The following is a 12,166-nucleotide window of genomic DNA, read 5'->3' on the forward strand; positions in this document are numbered from 1 at the left end:
GTTAACGGAAGATTGGCATTCTGATTCATGATGCATATTTTCTCATCCCCATTGAAAGAGGATGCCCCCTTTCTCACCTCCGGCAAAAGGTGATGCTTTAACCTCTCTGGTGAGAAATGTTTTCCCTAGGGAAGTTTCTTTTCCCACCAAAGTTTCGTCTCTCCAACAAGGTCTTGCCTTCCCCAGTGAAGTTCTTCCCGCAAGACATTTGTTTTCCCCAGTGGAGTTCCTTTTCCTCCCCAGTGTTGCCGTGTTTCATCGTCATCTTACGCATTCATAATCATAATCATTGCATGACATCTAAGGGCCAAAAATTGTGTATTTTATATTTAAGTCTCTTCAATCACGTCGAGACGAAGATTTTAATCTGCATATCTCCGGATCGAAGAAACTTAAATAGGGGCATCTGTCATACCCCAATTTTTGACCCGCTTTTTATGTGTCCATTCGCATTTCATCTAAAAAAACCAAAATATATATGTATGTGTTCTTCTTTGTGCATTTTGTTCATTTACCTTTTAATAATATTTTCATGCATCTTGTATGATTTTACAATTTTAATACTAATTCGATTTAGTTTTTAAATTGAATTTCTATTAAAATTTAAAATCGATTTTCTTTTATTATCATGTTATTTTGTCATTTTTATTTTGTTTAGGTGCAAATAATAAAGGTCCAAGACAATTGAGGATTTCATTTGGTACAAAGGCCCATGTGCATATTTGTTAATTCAAGTTCTAAGCCATATTTGTGAAGTCAAGTGAAAGCCCAATATCACTTTTTTGGTCCAAACTAATATTGAGGACCCAAGCCATTTTGAGCCAAAAATTGAGTGGGACCACAAGAGAAAGGGAGTTCACGTTTTCCTCTCACCAAAATCAGTCACGGTTTCCACCTTCACAGCAAAGGAAATTGAACAAAGGCAGATTTTTCTCATTCGCTTCAGTCACGCTTTCATCACCATATTACCAGCTCATCATTCTTCACGTTTGCTTCCCACGAGTTTCCCTTGATCCTCACTCAAATCTCTATTCTACCCTCACTCAATCTCTCCTATAAATACAGAGGCATACACACAGAAAAAGGGAGGAGAAAATAAGTATCGTTATGCTGCAAAAATCTAAAGCAAAACTCTCCTCCAAAACAATTCTCAACCTTCCTTGAATAACCTGCAAATTAGCTAACCTCTAAACCAAACTTCCTTACTGAAACTTCTTCATCAACCTTCCATAACCTTCTCATCCTTCGTAAACATCACTGCCGATTCACTTCACCATCACAAATCTACCACCGAACCGCATATCTTCAACACATCGACTCCTCCGAGCTTCAATCAAACTCGCAATCTCACAATCCTTCCACTGCAACCTTAATTTCTGATTTGCAACCAACGCACCTTCATCATCAGAACAATAACATCACCGAACACGAATCTTCCTTTCTCCGCAAAACCAACATCGACTTCGCACAATCTCCATCGCTCAGTAACTTCCATCAGATTCAACAACATACAACTCCAATCCGCAATGATCAACATCATCAACGGCGTTCATCAAAAATCAACACCGAAATTTCCACACGATGCATACATCTCTTTTCCTTTTATCTCATTTGTTGGTGTATTATTGAATTGTTGATGAGAGATTATTGTTATATGTTATTGATTCACTATGCTTGAATGTTAGTGTAGATGTTTTGTTCATATGCGAGGAATAAGGATAGCAAGGTTGAGTTGAGAAAGAAATCGTGAAAATGGATGTAGAGCTGGGAATTTACGGTTAAAAGAAGCAGAGGAAGTTGAGCGTGAAGTCAGAGAGAAAGAGTGAGGCGGATGGATCTTCCTTTAGGTTTTGTTGTCGCTTCATATGCAATTGGGCTTGGAACATACAAAGTGGTACAAAGCCCAGTTCGGTTTACTATGCACACCATCCTGTGGATCTACACCTCCCCTGGCTGATTGTCAAGATAATTTTGGGCCTCATCTCTCAAGCCCAGCAAAATCCCTCAAGTTATACCCTCCTTTTTATATCCTTTTGATTTTATTCTTTTAATACTTGTTTATTTTTTTTATATTCAAAAAATACAAAAATATTAGTAGTGGTTTTATTACTATTCTATATAAAAATACAAAAAAATTGTTTTAAAAATATTTTTTCTTTTGTTAACTTCTCAATATTTTTTATATATATCTCTTCTCCTACTCCATTCTTTTTTTTCTTTGAATCACAAATTTAGAGGTCTAATTCCTCTTTAAATTCAATGGACTTAGGGCGTTGATGGGATGAAAATCCTAATCCGCAATATTAAGTGATTGAACTTAAAGATGGAAGGAACTTTTAATGTGGTTCCATCTTTCACTTCTTTTTTATTTTGGTCGATGAAAATCTTCAACATCAGTTGAATTCTTTTGGATTCTTGATGAAGACGAGACTGCTACCTATTTTCTTTTCGTGCGGTATTGCTTTCGGAGAGTGATCTACATATCGCTTCTCTCGCATGCATTAGCACATAAAATTTTGACCGGCCTCGTTGTAGGGTGATTTCTATATAAATCACTTGGCGATCTGCTTAACATAGCGCAATATCACGTGTCCCGAATCAAAAAGATCAAATATGGAAGAGAATTGTATGCGGTTGATTTAAGACTTATGGAGGTTTATCGTGTAGTCGCTATGATTTTATCAAGCTTCTGATAAATGTCCATTGAATTTAAATCCGAGAACATCCTTCACTCACCATCGATCTTCATTACTAACTTTGATAACATACTTGACAAGTTTCAAGATGGTTATCATTAACATCTAACAATTGATTTTAATTTCCGCAATTTATTATATTGCTCTTTATATTTTGCTTTATGCTTTATCATTTCATCATATTTACATTCCGCTATTTTCTCTTTGTCCATTTGGACGTTTATATTCCGCTATTTTCTTTTTGTCCATTTGGACACTATGTTTATGTTTCCGCTATTTTCTCTTTGTCCACTTGGACCATACTTTACTTTTATGCTAAAACACTAACAAATAACAAAAATCTAAAAAACATTTAAGGCTCTCTTTTGGACTATTGGTTACTATCCCGAGCATTATGGAGATTTGGACTTATGGACCTAGCACCTCTGGACCCTTATTCTATTGTTACTCTGTTGTTATTCTGTCTGTCTGGCATGGGATTGTTGTCTGTTTGTATGTGCAGGTATTTCCTTGAAAGCCCTTGATGGTTAATTCCAAGGCATTGAGATAAGGATTTTACCCGAAAACAGCCGTTACTCTGCCCGATTTTCGTCAAAATTTTAATGTGCTTAATGCGAAGTGGTGCTAAAGATAATAAGTTTCATCTGGATCCCCAAGTGATAATGTGATTGGTTTGGTATTGATAAGTCCAAAGGATGGGAACTCTACCTTGACTCTTAATGTCAAGTGTTGGCTTCTTATTTTGGTTAGACCGCTTCTTTCCCTAGCTTTTATTTTACGCAATAGGATAGCCTCTTCATCTCCTCCCCTTCTTTAATTTTCAAAATCTTCTCCCTTTTTCCAAAACCTTCTTATGTTTTCAACCTTTTCAAAACCTTTCTTCAAAAATATCTTTTGCCCTTAGTGGCCTTTTTCTTCAAAAAGTTTAGACACGACTAATTGTTGTAACGAGTGGCGATACCCCACGATTTTGAAATTGATTGATATAATGAGATGTTTTCCGCGTGAGAGACCTAGTGGCATACTCGTTGATTTTATCCGAGTTGGAGCCCTTCTTTCATTTGCGATGCAAAGAACTCGTTTGTTCTCATGCTCAAGATCAACGGCTGAGTATTTCTCTCCGACGACGATAAAGTGTTTATTCGTTTTTAAAAATGTTTTCCCTTTTAAGCGGAACTACATTAGCTCTGACTTCTCCATTGCACCGAGGAGGTATGTAGGCCCAAGGCTTAACGCTTTGCCGAGCTTATTTTAAAAATAAAACAAACCCGTTTTTTAGCACACACGACACAGATTTTCAAAAAGGTTCCTGTGGAGTACCACAGATATGAGGGGTGCTTTAAACCTTCCCCTCATATAATCAACACCCGTACCTGAGATCTCTTTCTTGTTTTAAAAACAAAACTTTGGGTTTTTTTCGTTCTTTTCCCTTTTCCTTTGAAAAAATAAAGCGCGGTGGCGATTTCAAACGAAATATTGATTCGAGTCAATCCTATGGCTTCGATATCAGATTTTCCCCGCTACAGAAAAATGGCGACTTCACTGGGGAAGTCAGTTTTAAGTGTGTTAAGCCTATTTTTGTTTATCTGTGTGTTTTTTTATCTGTATATATTGTTGCGTGCTTTGTTTGTTTATTTTCTTTTTTTCTTTTTGGTGCTCGATGGTTCCTCTGAGATGAGATAAAGTCCTAACCCGGACTTTGGTGAGTAACTTGAGATAGGAGGTGGTAAGACCAATAGTCGCATGTCAGGAGCAATCCTTACCATGAGCGTCATATGGTGGAACCCCAATCAGTGGAGGCCTCATGGAAGGTAGTAGAGGTTGTTACAAATCATCGTGATAATGCTATTACTTTCAATAGTGAGTGTCCGTAGAAGCTGAATGGCCTAGAACCTTTTAACCCATCTAAGCCTTTTTAGGATGTAGTGCAGAAACAAGATCAAGTACCAATTTGAGCTTGTTGTCATGCGATACTACGCTCAGACGAGGTCTTTTTAGGCATATTATTGGCGCCCATGAGCAATTGTGCGTGCCGGTAATATCCGATAGAAGATTGAAAACTCTGGGAACCTTTGTAGAACCCGGCCGGCAGGTACAAAATTCCTTAGATCATACCTTTTAGGATGGTTGGACCCATGGCTCCATGCTCGTGACGTCGAACCTTTGAACTATGATCTTATGTGACCTTGCGTACTCTTTGTTGTGGTTGATGCATAAACCATGCATTCATGCATCCATGAAAACTCTTTTTCTTTTGATTTTCAAGGAACTTAGAGGTCTTTCCTTGTAAACATCATAAGTTTCATCAAACTCAATGGATCTTGGGTGTTGATGGGGTGAAAATTCTAATCCACCAAAATGGATGATTGATTTTGATGATAACTTAATCAAAGCTTTAGTCCAATGTTTGAGTGTTTACAAGTTAATATCTTAAGTTCCTTGAAACTCAAAAATTAAAATAAAATTAAAAAAACAAATTACTGCATTGCATGCATCATTCTACATTTGGTCCTGCTTTCTAAAGAAATTCTCCAGAGCCTTATTTCCTTTCTCCTGGTATCATCAGTACAACACTCTTGCTAAGAAGAAATGGAAAGCATCAAACAAGAGATTCTTGAGCTCCGTGAAGAGGTGGTTACTTTGAAGGCTGGTATGGAGCATCTGACTGCTCTGGTTGAGGCTTTAGTTGCTGCCCAAGTCAATCCTTCTATGATGGAAGAAAGGATGGAAAAGGTCTTTCTTGAAACTCTGAACTCATCCTTTCCTGAGGAGATAGTAGTCCGTACACCTACTGACTCCCATGGAGAGGTGGATATGAATGCGCTTCTAGAAAAAGATGACCGAAAGGAATGTTTGTTTGAAGAAGGTAACACAGCTGGTAGTGTGAAGAAGTTTGGTAATAACTTTTCAAAGAAGAGAATCAGGGGAGGAAACAATCATCATCAACATCAGCATGTTTCCTATGTCATTCCTGTATCCAATTCAGTTCATGCAATTACAAATTATCAGCAGAGTACTCGTCAACAAGCTTTTCCACTGAACGAGCAAAATCAATCTCACAAGGGGAATTTTGATCCCATCCCCATGACTTACACAGAATTGTACCCTGCTTTGATTTGTAAGAATTTGGTTCAGATAAGGTCACCACCTCCAATTCCAGAGAAGATTCCATGGTGGTACAATGCTGATGTTACTTGCGCTTTTCATCAGGATGCTCCCGGACACAGTTTAGAAGATTGTTGGGCTCTAAAGGTTGAAGTTCAAAGATTGACTCGTGCTGGTATTTTGTCTTTCCGAGACATTGGCCCTAATGTTCAAGCCAATCCCTTGCCAAAGCATGAATGAATCACTATTGATGGTAGCCTGAAGTTTGAGAGATGTTTCCTTCAGCACAAACCCAGATGGAGAGAGTTTTCTCAGTTTTTAGAATTCTTACTGGTTTTCATTTGTAATATTTCTTGTTTTTCAATGCATTGTTTGCATATAGAAACTTGTTTATTTTTGAATGTTAATGCTAATGCAATGATAATGTTTGTCTCTAAGTAATTCATTCGTTTCACTCATGTTTATTTGCTTTATGCATTATGATACCAATTGCTTTTGCCAAACTTTTGCTTATGCAAATATTGGAGGGAGGATGATGATCTGAAAACGCAAAATTTCTGGTTGTATGCTTTTGAATAAGACCCTGCTGATGATGTACAGGCATTGTTTCAAATTCCCAAACACCGGAGATATAAGGAAGATAATCCCTTGTTAACCCCTTTGAGCCTTGAAGTAGGAGTTTCTTTTCTAAACGAAAAAACCCTAATTTTTAACCTGGGGCAGGGTAGTGTTCAGTTGATTTGGCCAAGTGTTCAGATTTCAAAAAGGATTGTGCATCCAAGTGTCAATCATGTCATATCCACATCAAAGGTTGGATCATGGGAAACCACAATGGTTATTCCCCGCGTATCAAAAGGCATGGGAATGAGAAACCACAATGGTTATCCTCCATCCGCCAAAGAATGAGGCAGTCACAACCCTCTCAACAAGTCAAGACAAAGTCAATGTCACACGATTTGTTCAAATCAAAAGAATAAAAAGGAAAGAAAAAAGAAAGAAGAAAAAAGTTCGCTAAGTCAAAAACTTGAAAACATGTGACTTAGGCAAAAGTTAGAGCATCCCGCTGGACGACCAATTCAAAAGAATCAGTCCAGGCAAAAGTTAGGGAAATAAATAAATAAAAAAAAGAGAAAAGAGTGAAAAGTGAAAAGAAAGGACTACAAAGAAAAAGTCCTCAAAAATGAAAAATCTGTGTGAATACAAAAACAAAGACAAAAAGAGGTGACTGCTACTCCAAGAAAGCTTCATTGGATCCTTAATGGCACAAAATCCTTTTGAGAGATGAATACTCATGTTGAGTTGACTGAACATAGGACTGGAGAACATCACGAAGTTGGGGTGGGCTAAATAAACTTTGAGCCTAAAAATCTTTTTTTTCTGAAAACCGTGAACCAGGCCACATTACAACCCTCAAAAGTCCTAATTGAAGCAGGGTATATTTCGAAAGCATACTTAAACAAGAAAGCGTTCCTGACTCCTATCGGTTATGCTGAAAACTTGTGTTGGTATCATATGCATACAAAAATCAATGTCATTCCTTAACCAGTGATTCATTCACAAGGTTTTGCGACATCTTTTTGAAACTTCAAGACTTACATAATTGTTGCATTTTCATTATCATTCTCAGAATAAACATTTTTCTGCTTGTAAACATTTGTTTGACATCCAGGAAGTTTACATCTGATCATCAGTAGAAAACTAAAACATTGCCAGGGGCATGTTGTTTTCCCAGTATAATGCTTTTGCAAGTTTGATTACCATCATGGGGCAAAGCTCGAAGACTTTGTCGAGTAAAAGAATGTGCCAAGTTTAGTCAATCTGGGGCAGCTACGTCGAGATTTGACAAATCTCTCAAAACATCTGTTGATCTGGGGCAGAGTATTCCAAGTCTTCATGATGCCAAGGATCTCTATGAACCTTTTTGAGGTAGTTTCCTTTCATAGACCATGTAGTCTGGGGCAAGTTGTGAATCAGAAGTTACCTTGATCACCTCATTAGCTTGAAGTACAAAGGTTGTTTCCATGATTAGTCCAGAGTATGTCACTCTCTACCAAGAAGTTTTGAGACAACGGTTGACTGTTGGGTTTTCTTTCTCACCTTGTGTTGAGTTTTGAACTAAAATCCCCCGCATGTTAACTTGTTTGATTTAATGTTAACTTCTTAGTTCCTCTGCATGTTCGGAATGGAGATTTTCTCCAAAGAAATTTTCTCTGATTCCCCATAATAGAGCTTGATGTGTTGTCCAATCTTTTTGATAAGAAGAAGATGATCTGTAAATTCCTTGTAGAGATTGATAATCCCCACTAAGTTTGTTCCTCGTGGAAGAATTCTGCTTCGGTGTTCCTTCTCAGCTCACTTGTCAGGATGGAGTTAATCCCCATTTGAGTTCATTCCTCATTGGATAGAGTCTTTTTTGACCGTTTCTATCCAGTTTATTCCTGGAGTTGAACTTTGGTCTCTTGCAATACTATTTTGAACCTCTCTAGGCTGGGAAATCTAGATTGAGAAGGCATTTATTTTGCACCTATTGAGGATTCTTCTTTCCTCAACAATGGAAAATTCATTTGTGATTGATGTTCTTATCAGATTTTGAAAGGCTTATTTTCCAGCAGTGATGTGCTTGAAAGCAAGGGGCAGGTTTTGACTTTGAGCAACTTGGGTTATCCCCATCATGTTTTGGTTGACAACAAATGGAAGCCTCTTTATTTGAGAAAGTTTGTGTGTCTCTACATATCAATCTTATCTTCACAGCAAGTGATAATCTCTCAGGCTTTATGAAATTCTTGATTCCATATGGAAGAAGCTCAGCAAATGGTAAGTCGCTTCAGTATAAGTGACAGTTTGCAATCAAGTGGAAGAAGCTCAGGAAATGGTAAGTCGCTTCAGTATAAGTGACAGTTTGCAATCAAGTGGAAGAAGCTTGGCAAATGGTAAGTCCCTTCATCTGAAGTGACAGTTTGCATCCAATTCCTTTTCTCAAGCCACGTCCTTGAAGAAGTTGATCCCTATTCTTAGCGGCAGCTTATTACTCTCAGCAGCTTATCGTCAATTATTGAGGCGGTAATTCAATCTTTATCTACCTTCAACTATTGAGTTGGTGGCTTATCATCAACTATTGAGGCGGTAATTCAATTTTCTTCTACCTTCAACTATTGAGTTGGTAGTTTATCGTCAACTATTGAGGCGGTAATTCAATCTTCTTCTATCTTCAACTATTGAGTTGGTAGCTCACCTTCAGTGGAACGTTGGTGTATTTTTTATATCTTCACCGTCAATGGTACGTCGGTGCATCTATTCATACCTTCAGTGGAACGTTGGTATGTGTTATCGTCAATGGTACGGCGGTACATCTCTTTCATCGTCAGTGGTACGTCGATGAATTTCTCTTTAATACCTTTAGTGGAACGTTGGTATATGTTATCGTCAGTGGTACGGCGGTACATCTCTTTCATCGTCAGTGGTACGTCGATGAATTCTTCTTTAATACCTTCAGTGGAACGTTGGTATATGTTATCGTCAGTGGTACGGCGGTACATCTCTTTCGTCGTCAGTGGTACGTCGATGAATTTCTCTTTAATACCTTCAGTGGAACGTTGGTATATGTTATCGTCAGTGGTACGGCGGTACATCTCTTTCATCGACAGTGGTACGTCGATGAATCTCTCTTTAATACCTTCAGTGGAACGTTGGTATATGTTATCGTCAGTGGTACGGCGGTACATCTCTTTCATCGTCAGTGGTATGTCGATGAATCTCTCTTTAATACCTTCAGTGGAACGTTGGTATATGTTATCGTCAGTGGTACGACGGTACATCTCTTTCATCGTCAGTGGTACGTCGATGCATTTCTATTCATACCTTCAGTGGAACGTTGGTATATTTTATCGTCAGTGGTACGTCGATGCATTTCTATTCATACCTTCAGTGGAACGTTGGTATGTGTTATCGTCAATGGTACGGCGGTACATCTCTTTCATCGTCAGTGGTACGTCGATGAATTTCTCTTTAATACCTTCAGTGGAACGTTGGTATGTGTTATCGTTAGTGGTACGGCGGTACATCTCTTTCATCGTCAGTGGTACGTCGATGAATTATCCCTTTTTATATCATCAGTGGTACGGTGGTATATCTCTTCATACCTTCAGTGGAACGTTGGTATGTGTTATCGTCAGTGGTATGGCGGTACATCTCTTTCATCGTCAGTGGTACGTCGATGAATTATCTCTTTTCATATCATCAGTGGTACGGTGGTATATCTCTTCATGCCTTCAGTGGAACGTTGGTATATGTTATCGTCAGTGGTACGACGGTACATCTCTTCATATCATCAGTGGTACGATGGTGTGTTTTCTGTTAACGGAAGATTGGCATTCTGATTCATGATGCATATTTTCTCATCCCCATTGAAAGAGGATGCCCCCTTTCTCACCTCCGGCAAAAGGTGATGCTTTAACCTCTCTGGTGAGAAATGTTTTCCCTAGGGAAGTTTCTTTTCCCACCAAAGTTTCGTCTCTCCAACAAGGTCTTGCCTTCCCCAGTGAAGTTCTTCCCGCAAGACATTTGTTTTCCCCAGTGGAGTTCCTTTTCCTCCCCAGTGTTGCCGTGTTTCATCGTCATCTTACGCATTCATAATCATAATCATTGCATGACATCTAAGGGCCAAAAATTGTGTATTTTATATTTAAGTCTCTTCAATCACGTCGAGACGAAGATTTTAATCTGCATATCTCCGGATCGAAGAAACTTAAATAGGGGCATCTGTCATACCCCAATTTTTGACCCGCTTTTTATGTGTCCATTCGCATTTCATCTAAAAAAACCAAAATATATATGTATGTGTTCTTCTTTGTGCATTTTGTTCATTTACCTTTTAATAATATTTTCATGCATCTTGTATGATTTTACAATTTTAATACTAATTCGATTTAGTTTTTAAATTGAATTTCTATTAAAATTTAAAATCGATTTTCTTTTATTATCATGTTATTTTGTCATTTTTATTTTGTTTAGGTGCAAATAATAAAGGTCCAAGACAATTGAGGATTTCATTTGGTACAAAGGCCCATGTGCATATTTGTTAATTCAAGTTCTAAGCCATATTTGTGAAGTCAAGTGAAAGCCCAATATCACTTTTTTGGTCCAAACTAATATTGAGGACCCAAGCCATTTTGAGCCAAAAATTGAGTGGGACCACAAGAGAAAGGGAGTTCACGTTTTCCTCTCACCAAAATCAGTCACGGTTTCCACCTTCACAGCAAAGGAAATTGAACAAAGGCAGATTTTTCTCATTCGCTTCAGTCACGCTTTCATCACCATATTACCAGCTCATCATTCTTCACGTTTGCTTCCCACGAGTTTCCCTTGATCCTCACTCAAATCTCTATTCTACCCTCACTCAATCTCTCCTATAAATACAGAGGCATACACACAGAAAAAGGGAGGAGAAAATAAGTATCGTTATGCTGCAAAAATCTAAAGCAAAACTCTCCTCCAAAACAATTCTCAACCTTCCTTGAATAACCTGCAAATTAGCTAACCTCTAAACCAAACTTCCTTACTGAAACTTCTTCATCAACCTTCCATAACCTTCTCATCCTTCGTAAACATCACTGCCGATTCACTTCACCATCACAAATCTACCACCGAACCGCATATCTTCAACACATCGACTCCTCCGAGCTTCAATCAAACTCGCAATCTCACAATCCTTCCACTGCAACCTTAATTTCTGATTTGCAACCAACGCACCTTCATCATCAGAACAATAACATCACCGAACACGAATCTTCCTTTCTCCGCAAAACCAACATCGACTTCGCACAATCTCCATCGCTCAGTAACTTCCATCAGATTCAACAACATACAACTCCAATCCGCAATGATCAACATCATCAACGGCGTTCATCAAAAATCAACACCGAAATTTCCACACGATGCATACATCTCTTTTCCTTTTATCTCATTTGTTGGTGTATTATTGAATTGTTGATGAGAGATTATTGTTATATGTTATTGATTCACTATGCTTGAATGTTAGTGTAGATGTTTTGTTCATATGCGAGGAATAAGGATAGCAAGGTTGAGTTGAGAAAGAAATCGTGAAAATGGATGTAGAGCTGGGAATTTACGGTTAAAAGAAGCAGAGGAAGTTGAGCGTGAAGTCAGAGAGAAAGAGTGAGGCGGATGGATCTTCCTTTAGGTTTTGTTGTCGCTTCATATGCAATTGGGCTTGGAACATACAAAGTGGTACAAAGCCCAGTTCGGTTTACTATGCACACCATCCTGTGGATCTACACCTCCCCTGGCTGATTGTCAAGATAATTTTGGGCCTCATCTCTCAAGCCCAGCAAAATCCCTCAAGTTAT

The sequence above is a fragment of the Vicia villosa genome, linkage group LG4, assembly GCF_029867415.1.
Source record: "Vicia villosa cultivar HV-30 ecotype Madison, WI linkage group LG4, Vvil1.0, whole genome shotgun sequence".
NCBI lineage: Eukaryota > Viridiplantae > Streptophyta > Magnoliopsida > Fabales > Fabaceae > Vicia > Vicia villosa.